General features: G+C 43.4%; 1 protein-coding gene across 2 annotated transcripts in view; it reads left to right on the forward strand.

The window, feature by feature from the left end:
* Positions 1-27,874, forward strand: part of PAG1 (phosphoprotein membrane anchor with glycosphingolipid microdomains 1) — a 159,935-nt gene that overhangs the window by 30,812 nt on the left and 101,249 nt on the right. The window contains exon 2 of one of the 2 annotated variants that reach the window (XM_070382206.1): positions 20,876-20,946. The exons of the other annotated variant lie outside the window; for it this stretch is intronic. The gene's annotated coding sequence lies outside the window, so the exon portion shown is untranslated. The remainder of the gene's footprint in view (positions 1-20,875; positions 20,947-27,874) is intronic. 2 annotated transcript variants of the gene reach the window in all.

Raw genomic sequence — 27,874 nt, forward strand, 5'->3', positions numbered from 1 at the left:
TAGCATTTAAAGTTTTCCTTAAATTATTTGCTAAGTATTTCAAATTGATTTGATGCATTCTTTTGCTCTTACTTGATGTAGTGTCCTCAGCATAGTTAAGTGCAATTTCCTTGCTTGATGAGTTTTCTAATTTTAACCTCAAAATGAAAGGAAGGACTACTTATGCTTCTGAAAAGGTGGGCTAGCCATACTTTTCCCTGTTATTCTGACAAAGTACAAGTGAAACCCCTAGATACTCTGTAAAACACATATAATAAGGCTGAAAGGTGGAGAAAAGAAGGTAGATCATCTATGGACCTTAAGACCCAAGGAGTGACGTGACGATTTGTTACATGGGTTTTCTTTTTGCCTCATATATTTGGCAACATATATCGAATTTAGATGCTGGGAAAGATTGAGGACATGAGGAGAAGAGGACAACAGAGAATGAGGTGGTGGAACAGCATCATCAACTCAATGGAGATGAGTTTGAGCAAACTCCAGCAGACAGTGAAGGACAGGGAAGCCTGGTGTGCTGCTGTCCATGGGGTCGCAAAGAATGGGACACGACTGAGTGACTGAACAACAATCAAATTTAGAGTCGGAGAAGCCAGCAGTCAGGAAACACTAACAGGAGCAGACAAAACAGCGGTGACAACGAAAGCCTGTCCTTTTTAGCCAAAGGATCAGAAAAGGCACAGAAAACTTTTCAATAATTGCTGTCCTCCATCCAAACATCACAGAAAAAAACTACGGCCCCACCCTGCCAGCAAAGGCGGACTGGGAGGCTGGGACTTCCACCCTTGCCAGGCTCTAAGGAGGCACCCCAGACCCCTCCCTCACTGGGTGGTGGTAACAGAAAGCTGAGCAGTAGGGAGCCAAGACTTTGATTTCTACTGGGTGGTACCAAAACCTGCCACCTCCACCCCTGTGCAAGTGGCAACCACACGAGGAGTCGAGTTGCGCACCTCCCAACCACCGGGGTGGTGTCGGTAGAGACCACATAGGAAACAGTAACACTGCCCCTCCCAGCCAGGAAGACATAGGTGGGGGCCAGAACCCCCCTGCCCAGCGGCAGAGGGGAGCCGCTCTCTCAGATGTCAGTGGAGGTGTAGTGGGGAACCTCATTCTGTCTCATGTGGCAATAATGTCACAGCCTTTCCTTTTCCTTTGCCGGAGTGGTGTCAGAGGAAAACAGCTAAAACACAAGGCTTAAATAAGATCCAGAGTCTCATAACATAATGTCCCACATGTCCAGATTTCAATGAAAAAATCACATGTTCTTCCAAGAGCCAGGAAGATCTCAAACTGAGTGAGAAAAGGGCATTCAATAGAGGCCAACACTGAGCTAGATGACATAGAAGGTAGAATTATCTGAAAAAGGATTTAAAGCAGCCATCATCCACATGCTTCACTGAGCAGTTCTGAACAGTGAACAGGAAGTTTCAGCAAATAAATAGGACATATAATTTTGAGCTTAGTGGATATTTTAGGCTGGAAAAATAGAACTGAAACAAAAATCTCAGTGGATGGGATGAACAGCAAAATGGAGGGGACAGAGGAAGGAGTGGGTTCCTTGGACAATAGAACAATGCAAATTGCCCAAATCTTAGCAGAGAAACAGACTAAAGAAAACATAAAAACAGAGCCCTGAGGACCTGTGGGACTGTGACTACAGATCTAATGTTTGTAGCATTGGAGTCCCAGGAGAAGATGAAGAAGAGAGAAGGGCTGAAAAAGTACTGGCAGAAATAAGGGCTGCAAACTTGCAAATTTGGCAAAAGATAAAAATGTTCAGTTACAGGAAGCTAAGTGTGGTAAGCTGAATAATGGTCCTCTTAAGATAGGGATTTCCCTGGTGGCTCAGATGGCAAAAAATCTGCCTACAATGCAGGACACCCAGGTTGAATCCCTGGGTCAGGAAGATCCCCTGGAGAAGGGAATGGCAACCCATTCCAGTATTCTTGTCTGGAAAAACCCAATGGAGAGAGGATCCTGGTGGGCCACAGGCCATGGGATCACAGAGTCAGACACAACTGAGTGACCAACACAGTGAATAATGGTCCCCTTAAGATATCCACATCATAATTCCAAGGGCCTCTTAAATCAGTTACTTTACATGGTCACGGGATTTCACAAAGGTCAATTATGGATTGTTAGATGGAGAGACTCTCCTGGATTATCTGGGTGCACCCAATGTATTCACAAGAGTTCTTACAAGAGTGAAATAGGAGGGCCAGGCAAAGAGATGTAAGGATGGAAGCAGAAGAAAAGGTGATACGATGCAAGGTCACAAGACTAGATTTAAGACAGCCTCTAGAGTCTGGACGGAGAAGGCAATGGCACCCCACTCCAGTACTCTTGCCTGGAAAATCCCATGGACGGAGGAGCCTGGTAGGCTGCAGTCCATGGGGTCGCTAAGAGTCGGACACGACTGAGCAACTTCACTTTCACTTTTCACTTTCACACATTGGAGAAGGAAATGGCAACCCACTCCAGTGTTGTTGCCTGGAGAATCCCAGGGACAGGGGAGCCTGGTGGGCTTCCGTCTATGGGGTCGCACAGAGTCGGACACGACTGAAGTGACTTAGCAGCAGCTAGAAGCTGGAAAAAGTGAGAAAAGCGATTCTGACCCTTACCACCACCAGGGGAAATGCAGTGGGTCTTCTGACTTCCAGATCTATGATTTTATAAAGTTGAGATATTCTTAACTACTGCCTTGGTTCCTTTGAGCTGGTCTAGCAGAATACTGGAGACTGTATGGCTTATAAACAACATGAAGGGATTCTGGGTTTTGACAAAGATGCAAAAGCAATGAAGTGAAGGAAAGTTAGCCTTTTCGATAAATAGCCTTGGAACAGTTGGGCATCCATATGTAAAAAACAAATGAACTTTAACCTCCCTCACATCTTCTGCAAAAATTAATTCAAAATGGATCATGGTCTTAAATGTAAAACACAAAGCTATAAATCTCTTGGGAAAAAATATAAAAACAAATCTTTAAGGTATAACTAGGTAAAAAGTTTTTAGACTCAACACCAAAAGGAAAATTTGATAAATTGGATGTAACCAAAATTTAAAACTTTGCTCTGCAGAAGACTGCTAAGAGGATGAAAAGGCGAGGTACAGAGTGGGAAAAAATATTTGCAAACCATGTGTCTAACAAAGGACTAGTAAAAGTCAACAATAAAAAGAAACAAACAAGGCAATTAGGAAATAGACATTTCACTGAAGAGGATACACAGATGGCAAATAAACACATGAAAAGATGTTCAACATCATTAGCCATTAGGAAACTGCAAATTAAAACAAGATCAAAATGGCTCTACACACTTCCCAGAATGACTAAAATATAAAATAGTGACAACACCAAATGCTGGTGAGGATAGGGAAAAACTAGATCATTCACATTGTTGTAGAAATATAAAATGTTGTAGCCACTCTGGAAATGAGTTTCTTAAAAAACTTAAACATGGACATTTATCCGAGAGAAGTCAGTAAGTATGCTCTCACAAAAATCTTTACTCAGATATTTGTAGTAGCTGTATTTTTAACAGCCAAACCTGGCTCATATGTCCTTCAACAGATGAATGGTTAAACAAATGTGGTATATCCATACCATGGAATACATATATATATATATATATATATATATACACACACACACACACATCAGCAATAAAAAGGAGCCAGTTACTGATAAATGAAGCAAATTGAATGAATCTCCAGGGAATTGTGCTGAGTGAATAGGGTCAATCAAAAATGGTAACATACAGTATGGTACTATTTACATAATGTTCTTTAAAATGACAAAATGATAGAAATAGAGACCAGATTTGTGGTTTACAGGGGTTAAGGATGTGCTAGGGGCAGAAGGGAAGTGGGTGTGGCTGTAGAAGGGCAACCTGTATAATCCTGGTGGTGATGAAAATGTCTTGTATCTTCCCTGCATAGTTGTCAATTTCCTGGTTGTAATGTTGTACTGTAGTGTTTCCAGAAATTACATTGGGAGAAACTGAGCAGTGGACACATGAGATCTCCCTGTGTTACAAGCAACTGCATATGAATCTACAAGCATCTGAAAACAAAAACGGAATTAAAAAAATTAAGTCAAGGGACTTTTCTCATGGTTCAGTGGTTAAGCATCTGCCTTCCCAGCAATGAAGACGCAGACATAGAGAACTGATTATGGACGTGGGCAGGAGGAGGAAGGAGAGGGTGAGAAGCATGGAGAGCGTAGCATGGAAGCATATACACTACCATATATAAAATAGATAGCTAATGGAAATTTCCTGTGTGACTCAGGGAACTCAGACCAGGGCTCTGTAACAACTTAGAAGGGTGGGAAAGGGTGGGACATGGGAGGAAGGTTCCAGAGGGAGGGAACATATGTATACCTATTGATGATTCATGATGATGTATGGCAGAAACCAAAGCAATATTGTAAAGTGATTATCCTTCAATTGAAAAAAAAAAATCTGCCTTCCCATGCAGGGGACAAGGGTTCCATCCCTGGTCAGGGAACCAGGATCCCACATGGCCACAGGGCAACTAAGCCCGCGTGCTCTGAACTCTGCTCACCTTAATTATAGAGCCCACATTGGGCAATAAGACCCGACACAGTTCAGTCGTGTCTGACTCTTTGCGACCCCATGGGCTGCAGCACGCCAGGCCTCCCTGTCCATCACCAACTCCTGGAGCTTGCTCAGACTCATATCCATTGAGTCAGTGATGCCATCCAACTATCTCATCCTCTGTCGTCCCCTTCTCCTCCTGCCCTCAATCTTTCCCAGCATCAGGGTCTTTTGCAATGAGTCAGTTCTTTGCATCAGGTGGCCAAAGTATTGGAGTTTCAGCTTCAGCGTCAGTCCTTCCAATGATTATTCAGGGCTGATTTCCTTTAGGATTGACTGGTTTGGTCTCCTTGCAATCCACGGGTCTCTCAAGAGTCTTCTCCAACTCCACAGTTCAAAAGCATCAATTCTTCGGTACTCAGCTTTCTTTATAGTTCAACTCTCACATCCACCTGTGACCACTGGAAAAACCAAGAGCTGACACAGGCATAAATAAATAAAAAAAATTTTTTTTGAGTGAAGAGCTTTTAAAATGTTCTGTAGATCATTTCAGTTTGAAAAGTTGGGTCAGTATCATACTATACAGAACTTTCCATATCCAAATTCAGAAAGTTATTACAATGAAATTGCCTCTTAAAGTATAGTTATTCTTTGGTGGGGGTTGGGAAGGAAAGCAAGGGATTCTGTTATATTGATCATATGTGTCCAAAAATTGTTAATACTTGTTGAACCCCAACACTGTGTAACATCAATAGCGTTTTAAAAACAAGGACACTCTGACACAGAGAGGTGAAATACTGTCCTGATGAGCAGTGAGGCCAAGTCTGAACTGGTTCAGAAACATGCATTCTCTCTCAATGACTACACTCTTCTACCTATTCACGCTAGCTGCTCATTTCACCTCTAAACATCTTTGTGGTGCATGGCACTGACTTTAGAAAGTTTAAGCATTTTTCCTAGGCCCTGCAGTAGTACATCTGAGATTGAAATTCCAGGCCTTTGCTATCCAAATTCCATCCTGCTCCTACCTCAGCAGAAGCTATATATCAGATGACCCTCAAATCTGATCCTCAAGCCTTGTTTTGTGGGCCTGCTTAGTGATGGAAGGTAGAGTATTATTTTTCAAATCATAGTAGTAGTAGCATGTATTTAAACATAGTGACATATCATGTGAAAATCCATGTTTCCAGCTTCTCTTAAAGGAGGAAAAAAAGGAAAACATTCGCCAACACTGCATTCACATTCCCAAGTTCCCCAAAGGAGTTAGATGTTAATACATGTGCTTCGTGGTTGCCCATTTACACGAGGCATGTTTGCCACAGTCCTTACCATTCCTTATTGCCTCCCAGATAATGCAGCCAGCCATCAGCTGCCTTTTTATCATGGCATGACACTTGTTTTCCTTAGAATAAAGGAAGGCAACATTGTTCACCTTCCTTTCTACCAAATCTGAGACGGCTTTGTGTTCTGACACACTTCACTCATATATGGTAATATATGGTATCTGATCTTGCCTGACCCTGGTCAGCACTTGAATTTATGACTCACCCTTCATGACAGGGCAAAGCTGTGACTACTGCTGACACCATTGTCTCCTTCTCTTCCTCACCTGCCCACAGGGGCTTCTGTCTTCCAAGTTTTTGCAGCCTTGCTCGTCTCTTCACTAAGAATCTATTGCTGCCTTTTTTTTTTTTTTTTTTTTTTTTTAGCACACAAGTCACATTTCTTTCTCATGGCTTTAATGTTCTACCTTTTATATTAGCAATTTGTCTAGATGTATCATCCCTAATTATAAACTATTTAAAGTTATATTTCTAAAAACCTCCATTATTAGAGAATTTATAGTTGTCATACTTAAGACTCCCATAGAATTGGAGGAGTTGAAATCATTAGTCCAACTAGGGAAAGATAGTCACTGAAATAAAATAGGCATACACAAAATAAAGTGTCTTCTTTGGCATTTCTTAAGTTAGTAATAAAGAGTATTGTGCAATTACTTCATTGCTATGGTTACTTTAATATTTCTTGCTAAAGACTTTCTGGTAGTTCTGTCAGAGTTTCAATGAGGTACTCATCAGTTGAATTAATTTCATGACACTTAATATATGTAATAAGTAGTAATATTTCTTCTGTGGGATTCCCAGGTGGCACAGTTGGTAAAGCATCTGCCTGCCAGTGCAGGAAATGTAAGAGATGTGGGTTCGATCCCTGGGTTGGGAAGATCCGCTGGAGAAAGGAATGACAACCCACTCCAGTATTGCTGCCTGGAGAATCCCATGGACAGAGGAGCCTGGCGGGCTACAGTCCATGGGGTTACAAAAAGTCAGACACAACTCAAGTGACTTAGCACACACACATTTCTTCTGCATCCACACACGAATTTCTTCTGCATCTGGCTTTCTAACAAAGTATTCAAGGTGTTTTCAATTTTACGACTCAGAGGTCCCATCTCTCTACAAAGAAGCCCAATTCTGAATGTCTCTACTGATTCTCAGATTTGTTGTTGTTGTTTAGTCACTAAGTCATGTCTGACTCTTGTGATCCCTTGGACTGTAGCCCACCAGGTTCCTCTGACCATGGGATTTCCCAGGCAAGCACACTGGAGTGGGCTGCCATTTTCTTCTCCAGAGGGTCTTCCCCACCCAGGGTTTGAACCCAGGTCTCCTGCATTGGCAAGCAGATTCTTTACCACTGAGCCACCAGGGAAGCGCAGTTCTTAGATACACAATCTGAAGTAGTTGATCTGTTAGGAAATGGAAGTAGAGAGTTGCACAGAAGGGGAATTTACCACAAGGGAAAGGTTAATCAGTTATTCATATTGATGTACTTTGTAGTACTTAGCACCTTGTTGTTACAGAACAGACATTCAGAAGGAGCTAATAATATTCCATGTGGAACTCCTAAGTAATTCACTACTGTATTATGCTTAGAAGTGTTTTTTTTCTTCCTGTCCAAACTGTAAATGACAAGAGGCTGCTTGTTTGTAGCCATTGTGTTAGGATTGAGGGATGATGGAAAGTTCCAGGAAGATGATAAGCTTTCAAGCTGGGCATGTGACTAGTGCTGATAGAAGATGGGGGTGGGTGGGGGATTGCGGGAATGGAAAGCTGCTTGGGATGCAAGCTGTGGGCTCTACGCCCATCTCGCTGCCAATCCCTGTTATCTTTATTTGCAGGGAAGGTCTGAGAAGGCTGAGATGCAGCTTGGTTTTCACCAGACCCAGACATCAGTGACTTCTTAACTCATAATGCCACTGTGGGAGAAACTGGAGCATTTGCAGGAGAGAAGGAAGGTGATGGAGTGAGTGAAAGGGTGTGGAACAGAGTAATAAGAGAGGATAAGAGCTTGTACTGTGGAGCCAGACTATTTGTTGCTATGTGTCTGCCTCCCTGCCCCGCCCCCATCAGCTCTGTGACCTCGAGCAAATAATTAACCTCTCTAAATGTCAGTTTCCACGTCTGTAAAATGGGGATAATAACTGTATTTCCCTCATAAGGTGTTGTCATATGAAAGGTACATAGAACACGCCTGGCATAAGATGTCAGCCACTGTTAGTGTTTCTGTTATAGAAGGGGAGGCTCACAGAGCCGGGACCAGAAGACAGGCTTGTTCTGTCCTGTACCAGACAGTCAATGTTTCCTTTCATAAGTAGCAACATCTCTTCACTGTACAATTTTTTTTTCCCCTTCTTTGTCAATTGCTCTTTTTATTCTGTACCTGCAAGGTCATCTGAAACAGCCTGTCTTTTAATGTAATAAGTCAGGAGCCTAGAAAATAGATAAAATAAGGCAGGATAAAGAATGGCAAGTCAAAGCTCTGCATGCTTTTGGGACGCTTATCAATGTATGCTTTCAGACGTCTCTTTGGAAAACCTATTTCCAGCTTTAGATGTTTTTTCAGGCTTGGTCTTTGCACTAAACCCAAATATCTTGTCATTTCCGAAAAATGTCCATCCGTGACTTATAAAATATTATAGAGATCTTTGGCTCTGTTGGAAAAGGCCTTAGTTCTTATCTCTGCTTCATTAGGGACTAGAGAAGAAAAGCCTTCATATTATAATAGAATTTATTGTCCCCAGTTCTTTTCAAGACACTTGTTTTTAAAGATATTTTTCATACTAGATTCAAATCACTTTTTAAGTTGATTCTATTAAACAGATTCAAACTTTATCACTTTATCTCAAGAAATGAAAGAATGAAAGCGTTAGTCATTCAGTTGTGTCTGACTCTTCCTGACCCCATGGACTGTAGCCCACCAGACTCCTCTGCCCATGGAATTCTCCAGGCAAGAATACTAGAGTAGGTTGCCATTCCCTTCTCCAGGGGATCTTCCCAACCCAGGGATTGAACTTGGGTCTCTTATGTCTCCTGCATTGGCAGGCAGTTTTTTTTGTTTCCCACTAGTGCCACCTACGAAGTCCTATCTCAAGAAACAAGTACATAAAAAATAATATGCAACTGAGTACGTAATTTGAATCCAGAGACTCTGACATTGAAAGAAATAAACTAGCAGACACTTGCTGTATTTTTTCTAGTTCTGTGTGTCAGGAGTTTTGCTGAATACATTGATAATAATTTTCCTTCCCTGTAAGGAAAACTATTCTTGAGTTCAGGGATTTCATAAACCCAGTTCCATGCACTGGGCTTGATTCCTGTGGGCCAGACAAGTAGGCTGGTTCTCTCCATGTGTACCAGGTGGGAGTCCTGTCTTCAAGGAGCTGCTCTTCCAGCCCCCAGTGTGGCTCCTTAGAGTAGACTTAGGGATGGAGGAGAAGGAGCGGAGAGAATTATGGGATGAGGTATTCATGTTGCCATGGAGGCAGTTGGGACTGAGAAGTGAACAGAGGAGTGAAGGAGGTTGAAAGACTTTTGAGATGGCAGGGAAGGGTGACTTGAGCTCTGACTGCCCTTTATTATCCAATATCTTCTCTCTTTCCTGTTCTTTCAGCAGCTGCAGACTTTATCTCTGATGTGGGGGGCTATGGAGAGCGGGTTATGAAGTCGTGAGGAGTAAAAGTGGGGATGTTTCTTTCCCTGTCTCTTGCCCCCTCCTCCTCCTCACTCTTGATCCCTTCCCACCTTGTCACATAGAACTGACATCCCCACTGGGTTGCAGAGTGGAAGCCTGGGAAGGGAGTTCCAGAAGAAAATGAAGCAACTTTGTTTTCTTCCTCTCTTCTGGTCTCCTTTACCACTTCATTTCTTTCTAGGTCTCATGGGAACGGGAGGTCCAAATGAGGAAGAAGGAATGCCTCCTCCTTTTCACCTCCCCTCTTCCTCCTGGCCTCGATGCCAGCAGTTACCCCCTTGCCACACAGAAACACACACAGTCACATACATACACACTTACACTGTAGGTCCATCTTGAGGTGTGCATGTGTGTGTAGGACGGGGGTAATTAGGGCTCCAATAGACAGAGGTTTGAGAACATAAAACTGGATGTTGTAATCAAAAGAAGACCTTAAAATTGTGAGGGGAAAAATCAGATGATTCAGCTATTGGCCTAAAATGGAGTCCAGAGAACTAGTTCTAAAATTTTAGTGAAATTGTTAGTCGTTCAGTTGTGTCCAACTCTTTTCAACCTTATGGATTATAGCCCACCAGGTTCCTCTGTCCATGGGATCTTCCAGGCAAGAATACTGGAGTGGCTTGCCATTTCCTTCTCCAAGGAATCTTCACAACCCAGGGATCGAACCCATGTCTCCCGCGCTGCAGGCAGATTCTTTACCATCTGAGCCACCAGGGAAACCAACAATAAAGCAGAAGATTCCAACTGACTGGGTCAAAAAGACTGCAAAAGCCTTGAAAAGTGAATTCTAACTGGGCAGATGGGAAAAGGGGGCCAAGGAGCAGAGCATGTTCCTGGCAGAGGTAGCAGCTTTATGCAGGTAATAGCGTTAGCTAGCACAAGAAACCAGAGAAGGCAATGGCACCCCACTCCAGTACTCTTGCCTGGAAAATCCCATGGACGGAGGAGCCTGGTGGGCTACAGTCCATGGGGTCGCTAAGAGTCGGACACAACTGAGCAACTTCACTTTCACTTTTCACTCTCATGCATTGGAGAAGGAAATGGCAACCCACTCCAGTGTTCTTGCCTGGAGAATGTCAGGAACGAGGGATCCTGGTGGACTGCCGTCTATGGGGTGGCACAGAGTCCGACAAGACTGAAACGACTTAGTAGCAGCAGCAGCAGCAGCAGGGCAAGAAACTCAGATGGGTACCAGAAATGAGTGAGCCAGAGGGTCTCAAAGCCCTCTCAGAAGGTCAGCAGATGGTACAGAGATGGGTAAAACCTCATGCATTTCCTTTTATTCTACTTTAGCAACAGCACTGCCATGCAGTGTTCAAAAGCACCTGGTGCTTGGCTGCAGTATCTGGGGGACAATAGGGAGTGGTAAGGATTGTGGCCAACAGAGAGCACATGCCTCATCTAAAGGGCAGCAGTTCAAGAGCTTCACTCAGTTGCTGCTTTGGGGAATTTGGGAATACAAGTCCAACGCTGAGAGATTTTATATTCCACAAGATATACACTAGGCCCTGTTCTGTGCGTGCTAAGTCGCTTCAATCGTGTCTGATTCTTTGCGACCCTTTAGACTGTAGGCCACCAGGCTCCTCTGTCCATGGGATTCTCCAGGCAAGAATACTGTAGTGAGTTGCCATTTCCTCCTTCAAGGGATCTTCCCAACCCAAGGATCGAACCCGTGTCTCCTATGGCTCCTGCATTGCAGGTGAATTCTTTACCGCTGAGCTACTGGGAAAGCCCAGGCCCTGTTCTAAATGCTTAATATACTCATTTAGCACATCTCCAAAAATGTAGTGAAGGTTTCCCCAAACCTGTTGCCTCAACCAGTTCATGACAGACTTCCTGGGATGTGCAGTTCAGCAGTATCTTCTCTTTGTACTTTTTCCCCTTCATGTACTAGTATTTCCTGGAATGCTTTGTACCCCAGATGACAGAATGATATTCTCTTATGAAGGATATTGCCTTGAGAGAGAGGAGAGTGCTTCTAAGGTAGGATTGGGTACTTCTGGCTCTCTTTGATTAGCAGTCCCTCTCAAGGATTATTTAGGAAATGCTGCCCACAACAATGTCAGTCTGTTCTGGTCTCCCACTAATCTAATGTTTGACTTTCAGCACCGTGCTCACATTGTTTCCAAACTTCTGCACCAAACTTTGAATTTTGATTCAGTTAATCTTTTGTGTTTTTATAACAGGCCTTCTTCAATGCGGTGCTTTTCTTTTATATCCAACAAATTGTTCCTGATTTCTAAATGCATAGAAAGAAACTGAAACTTGTGGGGAAAAGTACAGCCAATCTTTTTTAATACCTGGAGAAATTTTTTTCCAGAAAAGCCACTGCACTGAGAGGGTACCAGTTGGTATTCAAATGTGAGTCAGGACAGATGTTTGCCACATACAGTGATGAAAGTGCATGCCAGTGCTTATTCACCTTTTGGAAAATAGTGGCCCAAAAGGGATGGGATTTGAACATTACTGAATATTCCTCACTAACCACTTTTGTGGCTGAAATCCTGAAGAAAAACTCATAGTAAAGTTTCCCTGATGCTGGGAAGGATTGAAGGCAAAAGGAGAAGGGGGCGGCAGAGGATGAGATGGTTAGACAGCATCACCTTCTCAATGGACGTGAATTTGAGCAAACTCTAGGAGATGACTGAGGACAGAGGAGCCTGGCGTGCTGCTGTCCACGGAGTCACAAAGAGTCAGACAAGACTTAGAGACTGAACAACAAAATAGAAATGAATGGCTCCCAAACTGAAACAGGAAGAATGAAGTACGACTGGACAGAGAAGATGTGGAGGAAACTGGTTTAAAAGATGCAGTGACAGACCAGCAGATCAAGAGCGACTCAGAGTTTTTACAAGTTTTCACATGGTTCTAGCTTTGTTTTGTTTTTCTGGGAAGGCATATCCTTGAGGGTTTGAATAATATTCACTTGGTTGGTCTCCAGAACTCCAAGGCAGGGCCACGTGTAGCTGGGACTTAGGAGCAGTTAGTGAAGTAGGGACCAAAGGTTGAAGGTGAAACATGGACCCAAAAGGTATCACAAATGTGAGATCCAGATCTTGAGCAGGAAGCCTGGTGGCCAGTTCCACACACCATCACGATGTGGGCTGTGTGTAACCAGCAAGCCCTCTGCTGTATTCTAGATTTCCGTTTCCAGCATCTCTAAGTGTATTCACAGTATTCAAAGATGAAAGGAATCGGTGACAAACACAAACAACCGGTGTTCTCAGCAGCAAGCTGTAGATACACAGAAGAGTAATTTAAGGAGGAAGAGTCCTGAAGGAACAGGAGGGGTTGGAAGGTGTGAGACCCTCTTAGGTATCTGCACCTGCAGACTTTTCAGCCTTTCCTCGTCTGTAGAAGGAAGCTGCTGAGCTAGATGGTTCCCTAGCCTGTGGTTCTCAGACTTGAATGTGCACGCAGATTGCCCGGGCATCCTGTGACATTGCACCTTCTCAGTTCCTAAGTCTCGGGTGGGGCTGAGGTTTGCTGTTCTGACGGGCTTCCGGTGCTGCTGCTAGGCCACAGACCACATGGCGTTCAGCTCGCTCTGCGTGATCTCTCAGCCCAGGCTTCCACAAGCTCTGCATGTCTGTGAGCGTGTGATCATCTGGCATTTCAGAAAGACAGGAAGATGGCAGCAAACATGCCTGCCGTGGCAGTCACTCTTCTCATTCTTCATAATCAACTTCATCAGAAACCCTTTATGTGCCTAATTATGCATGACAATTTCACATGCTTTACAAAGAGAACTAACTCGATTTGGCCCCCGCGTTATCAGACTTGACAGCCTAAGACAGCTGGAGAAATATGCGTAGAGACAGTAATAAATATTGAGGCAGTAATAAATATGGAGTGATAAATATTCATCCATATATTAATATAAAACATTAAAATAAAAAAGGTTATGTATTTAGCATGGGCCTTAGGATATTATAGGGCTTCCCTGGTGGCTCAGAGGTTAAAGCATTTGCCTACAATGCGGGAGACCCGGGTTCTATCCCTGCATCGGGAAGATCCCCTGGAGAAGGCAATGGCAACCCGCTCCAGTATTCTTGCCTGGAGAATCCCATGGACGGAGGAGCATGGTAGGCTACAGTCCATGGGGTCACAAAGAGTCGGACACGACTGAGCGACTTCACTTCACTTCACTTCACTTCACTTAGGATATTTATCTTTCTTACAGTGTTTGTACCTTTTCAAAATCTGAGAAACTAAAAATGCTGACTGTAATTTTTATTTAAAGAAAGAGAGTTTCTGTTTTTCAGATGGTGGCTGGGGAAGGGGAGGGTCCCTTTATAAGGTTTCTTGTTATTGTTGTTTTATTTATTTTTAGCTTCACTAACATGAAAAGCAATATTCTACGAGCCCCATGTGCCTAACCCTGATTACCGTATATGTGTGTCTTGGCCTGATTTTGTGTTGCTCAATGCTGAGCATGTGGACACAGTTTCATTAACCTCAGGTCTTTCTACCTAAGGACCTTAAGCCCATCAAGTCATTCTCACATAGTCCTTGGGAAGCAAAAGAGGCAGGACCAGACATTGTTATCTCTGAATTGTGGGTGCTTCTGGTCTGTCCGGAGTCTCGTGGTAATTAACTCACACGGGAAGGCTTAGATTCCATTCTACTTCTTCTATACATGTGCTCGACTCACCCAAGGTCTTGGCTGCCTTGGTGGAGAAAGGGATCCAACGAGTGGCCATTGCCAACATTCTCTCCTGACAGCAGAACAAATTTTGTTACTGATGAGCCACCCACCCACTGGAGATTACATTCAGGTCCCCACGGTGCTGAGCAGGTTTGTTACAACTTATCACAGTGATTTCAGATTCATCCCTTTCATTGATTTCTTCTAGCCGAGAAACAGCTGAAAGAATTATCACAGAGCTAGAAAATGGTCACATCTCACCAAGGATGCCTGTGTCAGATATTAGTCATCATGGAATTAGAGACGGTTGGCTTATTGGTTTATACTTTCTTGATTCAAGTAATATAATATTTAGTGATGACTATGTATGGGCTTCCCAGGTGGCGCTAGTGGTAAAGAACCCGCTTGCCAATGCAGGAGACAGAAGAGATGTGGGTTCGATCCTGGGTCGGGAGGATCCCCTGGAGGAAAGCATGGTAGCCCACTACAGTAGAATCCTATGGACAGAGGAGCCTGGCAGGCTACTATGATCCATTGGGTCACAAAGAGCTGGACACGACTGAAGTGACTTAGCACTCATGCATACGTGTATGGACTTAGGAATGCAGAGGTACAGATAAACTGTATCTGGCCACAGCGCTAGGCAACAGCAGTGTATTATCCAAAATGATTTGCGTGAGGTGTACCTCTGGAGTCAGGTACCCTTGCATTTGAAACTTGGCTTCGCCACTCACTGGCTGTGTCACTTACCTTTTCCAAACCTCCGTTTCCCCATCTGTAGAATCAGCATAACAATAGAACAGATTCCATGGAATTCTCAGGAGATCCCATGAGATGAGGGTGTATGGAATGTGCAGCACAGGGCCTGCAAATATTAATAGGAAGCCTTGTAACTGGTAATTTTTAGTAATCATAATAAAACTATTACAAATGACAGCATCTGAAATCATTTGAGTCTTGAAAGAGAGCAGAGATTCTAAATTCAGCATTTTCATATTATTTCATGAGTATTAGTGTGGGAGTTTGTATCTAGGTTAATGAGAATGTCACACTCTGTTTATTAGGAATAAAGCTGTTATTGAAGCAAAGCCTGCATTAATTAGGCTCAACTTCATCTTTCATTCAGTTATGTCACATACAGCTGTTGTTTCCCTCGTTTTGTAAAATTAACTAGAAAGAGTGAAGGCAGTCTGCTCAGATTAAAGAAGACATAAAAACCCTGAGTAATTATTAGAGCCAGAAGCTAAGCCTTTATGAAGCCACAGTGGCAACACTATGTATTTTGCATTAGTGTCTGGTAATAGACCTTTGTGGGCACCGGGAGCTGTGCAGGCCAGATCGAGGGCACTGAGTAGCTGGTTGCCCCTCAAAGCTAGTTGAGAGCAGAGGGGGAGGGGTATCTGGAACTCCATCTTAGGAAGTGAGGTGATGCCATTTGCTGCAGACAGGGTGGGAATGCGGGTGAGGCGCTCCAAGGGCCCCATACTTCCATAAATGGAATCCAAAGCCTGCCAACTGTATATTGTGAGACTGAAAGGCAGGACCAAGCAAGGGCAGGAGGCAGCTGAATGGAAACCCACGAAGCCAAAATGAGCCATTTAAGGTGGAAGAGGGGAAGCAGAGCCCCAGGAAAGTCCCTCAGCTCAGAAACCTGTTCAGTAACACTTTTTATAGAGTGCTTGTGGCTTCTGGGCAAGTGGAGGTTGACCCAGCTTGGCACAAACGGAAGCCAGTTCTTCCCCAAATTCAGTGTGCACGTGGCTCACCTGTTCAAATGTAGATTCTAATTCAGTAGGTCTGAGATTCTGCATTTCACACAAGCCACAGGTATGGTTGGCGATGCGAGGCCGGGGACTACACTTTGAGCTCGTGAATGCGTGATAAGTCGCTTCAGTTGTGTCTGACTCTTTGCGACCCCATGGACTGTAGCCCACCAGGCTCCTCTGTCCATAGGATTCTCTAGGCAAGAATACTGGACTGGGTTGCCATGCCCTCCTCCAGGGGATCTTCCCAACCCAGGGATCCAACCCAAGTCTCTTGTGTCTCCTGCATTGGCAGGAGAGTTCTTTACCACTAGCCCTACCTGGCAAGCCCATATTTTGAGTAGCAAGGGTTTAACCCACTCTCTCTACCTGCATTCCATTCTTGGTCACCACCTCTTTATATTTAACCCCGCTCTTGTACCTGAACTCCAGCCACTCTTGCACTCCACCTACACCTGCAGTCCACGTCTCCTACTAATTCTCCAGGGCATAACTCATCTCTCTACCTCCTCCGTGGCTTCACCTGTGCTGTAATGTGGCTGAAGAAGCATACACTGCTGTACGAGTAGGTCTCGCTTTCATCTCCATGGGCCCTTCTTCCTTGTCGGTTTACTCTTTCACTCTCCTGGAGGACTTATTCCTCCTCCCTACTCTCCTGTCAGACCTCCACTACTTCCTTCCCCACCCTTGCTGCTGCTACTGCTGCTAAGTCGCTTCAGTCGTGTCCGACTCTGTGCAACCCAATAGAGGGCAGCCCACCAGGCTCCCCCGTCCCTGGGATTCTCCAGGCAGGAACACTGGAGTGGGTTGCCATTTCCTTCCCCACCCTTAGTGTCAGCTAATATCCCTGCCTCCATTTTTCTTCTTTGTATCATGACTTAGAAAAGAATTTCCTCCTGTTTCCTCTGCTGGATCTGGATGTTTGTGTGTGAGTCACTGGCCCAGGCCTTCTGTGCAGCAGCCATGGGAACACTGGGCATGCTCTGATTCATCTCGCATCGTGGTGGTCACTTCGGGGCCTAGGGTGACCAGCCCCTCTCTGACTTGCCTTCCCACCACTCTCCACGGAGTGGCAATGTCCACAGTTGGCCCCTGATCGCCCTCCAACCTCTATCCTATCCTGCACCACCAGCGCCCAGCCCCCAGCCCCCTCAGCCCCCCACCATGCCCAACCCCATCCCCCCAGCTCCCACCCAGCCACGCCCACTTCCCCTCCCAGCCCCCACCCAGTCCCAGCCCCTCCTACTCCCTCACCCAGCCCCTCCCACCACCTTCAGGGCTCTGCTCAGCATATTTTACCCCCTGAGATCTTTCCCAGCTCCCTACTTAAAGTAGTGCCTACCCCAGGGCAGCACTCGGCTCCATACTGGCTTCTGTTATTTTCCTCAGTGATTATTATAACTGTTTCGTCAGAAGGCTGATTTGTCTCCCGCCTGCACCAGAAAGCCCCAGAGGGCTGGGAATTGTGTGTCTCCATCAGTATTGAAACTCCACCTGGAATAGTGGCCAGCACATGACAACTCCCCTTGAATATCTCAACAGATGCTAGAGTGGATGTCAAAGTGTTAGTTGCTTAGCCATGTCAGACTGTTTGCGACCCCATGGGCTGTAGCCTGCCAGGCTCCTCTGCCTGTGGGATTCTGCAGGCAAGAATACTGGAGTGGATTGCCATGCCCTCCTCCAGGGGATCTTCACGACCCAGGGATCCAACCCAGGTCTTCCACATTGCAGGCAGATTCTTTACCATCTCAGCCACCAGGAACATGTGGTTAAACTAGAACAGAATCAGAAAAAGCCAGTCAGTAAAAACTACATACCAACATATGTATTCGTAAAGCCACTCTGTTGTTCGTTGCTCAGTTGTGTCTGACTCTTCGTGACCCCATGGACTGTAGCACACCAGATTTCCCAGTCCTTCACTGTCTCCAGGAGTTTGCTCAAGTTCATGTTCATTGAGTCGGTAATGCCATCGACTCACTCTGGATCATTTGAATTGACATGGCTACCTGTTTTGGGACTCTTTTTCACCTGACTGTGCTGAATGTGATAGAAATCATTGAGCCTTCCAAGCCCTTGGGGGATCAGGAGGGAAAATGACTAGCATTAAATTCTTTCCAGAAATTCCTGTCCTTCCTTTTCTCTTCAGTTGCTTTCAGGGAGGTCAGTAGTTAAGTCAGGATTTAACCCAGCACCTGCTCAGGGCTGTGGGGCTTCCTATCTTCATGTGGGACATGGACAAAGAGCTGTAACCTGTTAGCACTTAACAACAGTTCCTCAAGCCAAATGCCCACTTCCCTTAGGGCTGATGGTGAAGAATCCACCTGCAATGCAGGATACTCGAGTTCCATCCCTGGGTCAGGAAGATCCCCTTGGAGAAGGGAATGGCAACCCACTCCAGTATTCTTGCCTGGAGAATCCCATGGACTGAGAAGCCTGGTGGGCTATAGTCCATAGGGTCGCAGAGCGTCAAACATGACTGAGCAACTGACACTTTCACACTTTTACACACTTCAGCCTGTACATAGGTTTTATTACTTGTGTCTCTCTGTATCTTATGTGTTGGTAACTTGGTTTCCTGAACTGAGCCTCTTTGCTTTTGTATAACATAGAGGTCTATTAGTGTTAGACTCATTAGAAAAGACCCTGATGCTGGCAAAGATTGAAGGCTGGAGGAAAAGGGGATGACAGAGGACGAAATGGTTGGATGGCATCACCGACTCAATGGACGTGAGTTTGAGTAAACTCCTGGAGATGGTGAAGGACAGGGAAGCCTGGCGTACTGCAGTCCATGGGGTCGCAAAGAGTCAGACATGAATGAGCGACTGAACAACAACTATCAGTATTTAACTCAAAATAGTTATGCTCTACTTAGGAACAGGTGCTTTTCCCAAACCCTGTTTCTGTTACAGTTGTTTAGAGCTTGAAATGCAGCTTCGTGGTTTTAATAACAATGGTGTGGCTGGTGTGGAAACCTTCCAGAGCTCACGGCTTTGCTGAGCTGTCTTGCTTAGTATTTGAGAATGGGGAATTCCCCACAGAAGGGCAAAGAGGAGAGAATTTCCATTGCTTTTCTATGTTGAAAGCAAACCCTTTGCCAGTGTGATCTTTTACCCTTTTCCTCCTAACCAGACACTCTCCCTCATATTCTGCTGCACCTTTCTCTTGCAGGTCCAGCCAGGGGGCTCTTAGCTCACATGGTCAGGGGCCCTAGGACATGGGATGGGGCTGGGGAGCTCCTGTCTTGCTGACCTCTGGATAGTCTGAGCTGGCAGGCCATGGAGGGACCACCACCTTGCTCACTATTTCCCTTTGCTCTTTCTCGAATTGGTTTGCATTTTATTTCTTTCTAAGAAATAGCTCTTTCTTTTCTCTTTTAAACTCTGTCAAAAAGGGGAGAAAAAATCACATTGGTTTACCTCAATGGGTACTTTTTGTAAGACTATTCAGTCTAGTTATTGGGTCATTCTTTTTCACTCAATGCTTTTTACTTCTGCCTAATAGTTTAAGATACCTTCTTAGATCCTCAATCTACAAAAACAGAATATTAAATTTGTGATTATGTTCCTCAAACTTGAATCACGCATCCTCTTGGAGGAAGTGATCTTTGTAAGTGATACAGATTTATCTTAACCGTAGGAAACCATGCTAACAAAAATACGGCATTTTTCAAGATGAAGATATAAAATAGTATGGCTAAATCTATTATAACAATTATCACACAGTTCTATGCAGTTGGGGAAGGTCCCCTGGAGAAGGAAATGGCAACCCGCTCCAGTATTTTTGCCTGGGAAATCTCATGGACAGAGGAACCTGGCAGGCTACCGTCCATGGCGTCACAAAGAGTCAGACATGACTGCACAACTGAGCACACAGACAGACTTTTGTTCCAGTCTGTTCCAGATAAAATATATCTTTATTCTGATAACACTGTCATCTTCTTGAGGCATGAAACCATTTTTGTTTTTGTTTTTGTTTTAACCTCTAAGAACCTTGCATGCTGGAAGGTACACATGTTTGTGATTCGAAGTTAACCCATAGTTACCGTTAGTCTGTGAGAAGAGATGGAATGAAGTTATGAGTAAGACATAAAGCATGGGTGTAATTAGTAATCATTGACAGCACATGTGATTAATGCAATCATTTTTACTTTACTACTGGAATAAAATTTGTGATAATACATAGATCTGTGAATATTGGCAGAGCAAGTTTTAGCTTTTGTGTTTCAGCGTTATTTTTTACCTTACTAGAGGTAAATTAATTATTTTAGTTACTTTCTTTATTGCTCAGAACTTTAATAAGTAAATGAAAAAGATCATCATCTTACCCTGCATTGTGATGTGCTTAGTCGCTTAGTAGTGTCTCTTTGCGACACTACTGACTCTTTGAGACACTGACTCTGACAATTTCTGACTCTTTGCAACTCCATGGATGATACAGCCTGCCAGGCTCCTCTGTCCATGTAGATTCTGCAGGCAAGAATACCGGAGTGGGTTAGCCATGCCCTCCTCCAGGGGATCTTCCCAACCCAGGGACTGAACCCAGGTCTCCCACATTGCAGGTAGATTCTTTACCATCTGAGCCACCAGGGAAGCCCAAAGAGTGAATATGACAGAAAACAATGAGAAGATGGCCTGATTTGAGCAGTCAACACATAAGTAGCCTGCGTGCATATTCATGGGATTCTCTAGGCAAGAATACTAGACTGGGTTGCCATGCCCTTCTCCAGGGTCCTTCCCAGCCCAGGGGTCAAACCCATGTCTCTTGTGTCTCCTGCATTGGCAGGCAGGTTCTTTACCCCTAGAGTCATCTGGGAAGCCCTTTATTACTGCAGTTTAATCCAGTTCAGAGTTTTGAAATTGTTTCCTGTTGTGTTTCCTTTCCAGAAAACCCCGAGGTCATTCTCTTATTTCAACAGTTGAATGCAACTTCACAGCTGGGAGAGAGTGATTGTGAGGTATTCATTTTTCTGGTTTATTCTACACTGTTTATCCATGCTTGCTTACAGTTTAACTTTGTACAGGCATCAAGGGCATATTTGGGTACTCTGAGATGTGGGACTGGAGACACACAGCTTTGAAGCTGAAAAATCTCAAGGGTATTTGCTAATTCAGTTTTGAAGTTAGCACCAGGAGGCTTCTGCCCCAGCCTCTAAGACACCACCCACCATGCTTCCTACAACATGGTGTTTCCCTTTGGTAAGTGATGGGCATGAGCTTGGTTCTCCCTTTTAATGCCTATGTGAAATTAGGCAAAGGGCCTAATCTCATTCAAGTTCTGTGTTCATCTTTGAGATGGAGACTATAATTGGATAGCTTGATGAGTTTCCAGTTCCAAACAGTGCTCACCACCACCACCAATACCAGCAACAAAATATATATTGGACTGTGTTTTACTGTTATTATTATCAATAGTATTGGTCATCTCATTTAGTGCTGATAATAAAGTTATATAAAAATTCTTAAATGACTTTATGTCATCTATGAACAGAACTGAAACCAGAAAAAAATCAGCCAGCCTAAACGAACAAGTTAACACAAAGGCATTCTTTATTTGATGTTAGCAATTAGTTTGCTACATGTTTATCTGCTTTTCTAATGAATCCTGGACTTTGAAGTGCTCTGCCCACCCATTTAAAAGATTTACAAACCTCAAGCACTGTGACCTGACTGACCTCTGTCCATTATACATCATTATCCAATTCCTCTTATGGGCCAAAAAGGAAAGAGTACATCTGGTCTGAATCTCTTCACAGAAGCAATCTTGTAAAATAGGCCACTGTCTTTCAATCAAATCTTTCCTTTAACTTGTTGAGAAGCTCTTTCTTTTGCTAGAGGAACCCTTTCCTCTTAGGAGAGCAGGGTGCTATTTCAGGGTCATTGGGGTTCCCCTCGGAGATCTTTCTAAATATAACTGCAGATCCTGGAAAACAGCCTACCCTTTAGTTAAGTTCAACTTAAGAGTCAGTGTATTAGGAGCTTCAATTATCCATGCTCCAAAAATGCCTTCCTCTGATCTCCTAGCATTTGATAAGAATCTCGAATCAGGGGTTATATATTGTTTTCTCTAATGCACTTCCATTTTCACTAAAGCTGCTTGCCTTACATATTTTATTTGTGGGCCTGAATTATAGAGCATTTTCTAATTAGGGGACATTAAGATTTAACTCAAGAATATATATTTTAGAATGGGGCTCAGATGTTTCTGAGGAGGAATCACACGGTCCTCTTAAGTTTCTAGAAAGCATTGTATTGAGTGCTTTTTTTTTTTTTTTTTGTAGGTGGTAGATTGCTTCAGTCTTACTGTGGGGATATTTTTCTGCCTTTTTTTAAAAATTGATCTGAAATTTGCAGTTTGCTGTCTGCCAAATTCCTGACCCCAGCTTTTGGTTATCATCATTTGTATATCCCAAGCAGTTTTCAAAACTAATCTGTGCACAGTGAAACCTTCTTCCCCACCCCTCCTCATTTATCTGCTACTCATAACTGATACCTTCTCCTGGAATCAATATTTTAATTAAAGGCATCACTGTCGACCTCGTAACTCAAGCCAGCAATCTCCATCCTGACATTGCTTCACTCTTTGCATTCAGTCCACACTGGATCCCGGATTTAAGAGAACATATGAAAGTTCCCCAAACAGTGGCGCTTGGTGAGGTCAAATATTAATTGCCAGCTGTCACAAATGTTAATTGTAAATATCCTTCCGGTCCAGCTATCCTCTGCCTCCCACTGTCACTACATCAGTTCTGGTTCTCATCAACTCCATGCCAGTCTGTTGCTGGAGCTCACTAGTATAGCTGTCTTTCCAACAGATTGTCCCCACTCTAGGTACCCTGCTCCCCACTTTATAGTGTGATTTCTGTTCAGTGACTTCTGTGGGCCCTTGTAACCTTGAGAAGAGACCCAGACATCTTGGTGTATGCCTCCACCGTCGGTCCTGTGCACCCTGTAGCGCACTGCCTGCCTTCCCCTGCTTTGCTGTCTGTGCTTCATTAGGACTGAGTTTCTTGGGCTGTTTCAACACATCCTGTCCTTTCAGGCTTTGAACCTGCTGGTCTCACTCCTGATAATGCCTTTGCTCAGTTTCTCTTGGTAAATCCCTATGCATCCTTCAAAGTCCACGTCAATTTCCACCTCCTCTGAGAAGCCTCTCCCACCCCCACATGTCCCTCCTGTGCACTGGGTTCCCCTGATCCTTTAGCTGTATCTCTGGTCAGACTATACTTAATTATCCATTAATATGTCTGACCCTCCTATGGACACTAAGCTTGTGGGTAAGATTCAGATATTATTATTTTTGTATCTATAGCATTTAATAGATGCCGTGCACATAGTAACACACAGTGGATGCTCTAATTTAAATGAGTGTATCTCTGACACTGTAATAAAAAGGAAGGTGTGTGTGTAGTCACTCAGTCATGTCCAACCCTTTGCAACCCTTTGGACTATAGCCTGGTAGGTTTCTTTGTCCGTGGGATTCTCCAGGCAAGAATACTGCAGTGGGTTCCCATTCCCTTCTCCAGGGCATCTTTCCAACCCAGGAATTGAACCCGCGTCTCCTGTGTTTCTTACATTGCAGGCAGATTCTTTACCCACTGAGACACTGGGGAATCCCAAAAAAGAAGGTAGTGTTTGTAAAAAGGAATCTCAAGCGGTGCTTATTCTCTATGTACAAACATTTTTCTCAACAATAATATTTTGTTTTTCTGTTAGACTTTTAGTATCTATGGATTAAAGAAGAGCTGCCAAAACCAATTTACAGCCTTTTGCCTCTTCTATGGGCTTCCTTGGTGGCTCAGACAGTAAAGAATTCACCTGCAATACAGGAGACCCGGGTTTAACCCCTCTGTCAGGAAGATCCCCTGGAGAAGGAAAAGGCAACTCACTCCAGTATTCTTGCCTGGGAAATCCCATGGATAGAGGAGCCTGGGAGATACAGTTCATGGGGTCGCAAAGAATCAGACAAAACTGAGGAACCAAGCCAGAGAGGGGGCATGGCTGTCAGAAGTAAAATGGTGGCTGCGTATCCTTGGAACTTGCAACTGTGTAGTCATTCCCACCTAGAGAGTAGATTTAGTCAGTGCATTCACCAATCTGGGTGAGGATAGTAGTTACTTGTATAATGTTTGAATTTGGGATTCAACAATTAAATTACCCTAACCCATTTTCAAGCTTCTCGTGTGCCCATGTCTTAGAAGTGTGTTTCAGATCACCAGAGTTGTTCTTTCCACTCATGAGAAAGACAAGCCATGAGAACAGCATCAGTAACTGTCCGCTGGGACAGCAGCCCTAATCCCAAAACAACAAGGCTGCAGTTAACACAGTTAGCAATGGATTGTGTCTTTGAGGAGCTCGGGAAACATAATGGGATTCATTTTTAATTCCAGCCAATTCGAGAAACAAAGCAAAAGCCTTGGCCTCTGGCTTTGTAATCAAAGGTTACCACAGGCCTGTCAGAACTCTCAACAGCTGTCTCCACTGTGAAAATAGGCTTGGGTTGTCAGGTGATTTCAGAACTGAGGAAGTGATGACTTTAGCCAGGTTTTGTCTCCCATGTGAACTCTGACTCGCAAAGATGAGGTTAATTTCAGTATACAGTGTTTGCTTTATTTTTCAAACCAATTTTAATAGCAACCTCCTTGCACTCTGAAAAAATGTCCCAGAGCAGTTAAAAAAGAGTTGATATAAATAAGTGTTACAATGTATATCTTAGCTGTCTCTAGGTCAGTAGTCAACAAAATACTTTGCAGTCAATTAATTAATCTTGTTTCTTTTTCTCTTTTTTGCTATCCTGCCTTGCGTTTATTATGAGTATCTTCTGAACTATAAAAGCAGTATACATATTCACTATAGAAAGTTGGAAAATATGAAATTCCAAAGAAAGAAAAAAGCTTTCCTATGAGGTTGTACCCTAGAAAGAACCATTGTCAACATCTTGGTTGATATTAGCCTTAAATAGAGTTTCTTCCAGGCAGGGATGCATACTTTTCAAATTCTTATTATGAAAAATTTTACATCCATGAGAGAATGAATAATACAGTGAGTTCTTGTATACTCACTGTATAAATTCACAGATTACCAAGATTTTGCCAGTATTGGTTTGTCAGCCTCTTTTTAATCTTTCCTTTCCTCGTTTCTTTTGGAAGTATTGACTAACTACCTTGAAAAGGAAAGAGGAATCCTGATTCCTGAAAGAGGGCTGTGAAAGGCAATCATTTGCCTGCCAACTTCATACACCTTCACCCAGCTTTTACTTAGGAAGCAGAAAGTATGGTTTTCCATTTAGTATTGTACTTGGGGGATAAGTAGCCTTAATGCTTAGGTCTATCACATGCTAGATGGGTATTGATTTTTCTTCTTAAATCAATGTTTCCCTAGAGCATAGTTTTATTTATTCATAAAGCCAAGATGATGTCTGACAGGAGTTATGGCAGTGTAAATCTGTGATGCAGGCACAATACGAAGAGCTTTTGTAAGACTCAAAAATCAATGATGCTGGAGGGTTACTTCATAAGCTTGAGAGAGTGCATTTGCTGTGCTTCCAAGTATAAAAGGAGAATTTCAGCCTCTAGTTAAGTTTCATTCTTCTGTTTTCTAGGCCGCTGTCCAAATGAAGTACAGTTAACCCTTGAATAATGTGGGTTTGAACTGTGCAGGTTCACTTATACGTGGATTTTTTCTAATAGTGAATACTATATATAGTAAGTACTAAATGAGTCACGACTGGTTGAATCCATGGAAGAAGAACCATGGGTAGAGCAACCGTGGTTACAGAGGGCCCACTGTAATTATACAGATTTGCCCCCCCCCACCCCCACATTGTTCAAGGGTCAGCTGTATAGCATCAGACTGGATAGAACCAAGCTTCAGCATTGGTCCCTTTTTGACACCAATCTGTTGACTTACTCTCAAAAGCTATGTTGGCCCTACTGATCATAACACTGTCATTTGGCTTCATGGTATAGAATACATTCTAAGAGTATTCGCTTTTTGTCACTATATTTACTTTTTGGAATGTGAATATATCCTGACAGTATTCACTTTTTGTGTGTGTTCTATTTTCTTTTTAGAAGTTTTTAATATATAAATATTACTATTCAAATTTTTTAACTTAAAATATGTCTCAAATGGTTTCCCCAACCTTAACTGACTTTTTGGTGGTTAAAATTTTGTCTAATCACTAGAATGTCCCCATCTAGAGTTGTAAATATCAGTTTTCTATTAGGTATGTGATCTCAACAAGGTAGAACTTGGTTGGGAAGTCAGAGGACCTAGACACTGGTTTCATTATTTACTCCTGGCTTCTGTGTGACCCCAGGTAAGTTCCAGAACTTCTCTAGGACTGTTTTTATTTATTTTGTTTTGAATTTTTCATTTAAATAAAGGTGAGTGAAGGTGCATGAAATTGTCAGACATTTGTTTGACTTACGTAGTTTTCTGTATATTAGGACTCTTTTTTTTTCTTTTAAAATAACTAGTTGATATTGAAAAAACAAAAAGAAGGAAAGAGGAAATGAAAGACCAAAAAAAGGGACAGGTGAAGTGAGGATTATTTCTTCATGAAGAATAAAGTTTCTTCCAGTGTGAAAATACTGTGATTTTCTGTGAAAAGATTTCACATGCTGAGCTGTTATCAGTAGTCATGATTTCCTTAGAAATTTCTGAGCCATCAGGGATGTACCTTGAGTTCAGAATCTGAGATTCCCTGCACCTGCTCCTGAGAGCAGATAGGGGCTCTGGCCAGACCTATGGTTCCCTGGGACCCCAGTTCCCCACAAGAGCTTCTCTGATGGCTCAGGTGGTAAAGAATCTGCCTGCAATTCAGGAGACCCGGATTTGATTCCTGGGTTGGGAAGATCCCCTGAAGAAGGGAATGGCTACCCACTCCAGTATTCTTGTCTGGAGAATTCCATTGACAAAGGAGCCTGGTGGGCTGCAGTTCATAGGGTCGCAAAGAGTCAGACACAACTGAGCAACTAACACACCTCTCACCAAATCAACCCGTCATTAAAGGAGTGACATCATCGCAAGATGGCCTTACATCCAAGTAATTAACGCATGGTAATTTTGAATGGTGGGCCTCTGAGGTCAACCATAGTTTCTCATAATTTTGCTGTGTCACCAGGTAGTGCTAAGGTCCCTCCTTCTCTGCATGTGCTTCACTCATTCTCTGCAGACTTCAGGCAAGCTGTTCTGCTGGCCATTTTCTGATGGTTTTAACTATGAAGAGTCACAGAACAGAGTAGGAGGGGGAATAAAATAAATAAAACTTTTCCTGTAACATCATGTAGGGGAAGAACCAAAAAATGGAGGATTCTGTGAAAATGAATATTTCCTATGGGACAGCCAGAAAATGTAGACACTCAAGAGTGGCAAGCCAGGCTTTGCCGTTTCATGACCACGATCATCTGCCATTGTCCAGCAAATGACGCAAAGCGCAAAGGCGTGCTGTCCAATGTTAGTATCTAAAATTTATTTTTCCAGGGATTTCCCTGGTGGTCCAGTGGTTAAGACTTAGCCTTCCAGTGTAGAGGGTATGGGTTTGATCCTTGGTTGGCGGTGGGGGCTAAGATCCCACATGCCTCGTGACCATAAAACCAAAGCATAAAACAGAAGCAATATTGTAACAAATTCAAATGATTATCTCAATAGATGCAGAGAAAGCCTTTGACAAAATTCAACACCCATTTATGATAAAAACTCTCCAGAAGGCGGGAATAGAAGGAACATACCTCAACATAATAAAAGCTATATATGACAAACCCACAGCAAACATTATCCTCAATGGTGAAAAATTGAAAGCATTTCCTCTAAAGTCAGAAACAAGACAAGGGTGCCCACTTTCACCAAATTCAATAAAGAGTTTTAAAATTTTTTAATAAA

The sequence above is a fragment of the Bos mutus genome, chromosome 14 (assembly GCF_027580195.1).
Source record: "Bos mutus isolate GX-2022 chromosome 14, NWIPB_WYAK_1.1, whole genome shotgun sequence".
NCBI classification, from domain to species: Eukaryota; Metazoa; Chordata; class Mammalia; order Artiodactyla; family Bovidae; genus Bos; species Bos mutus.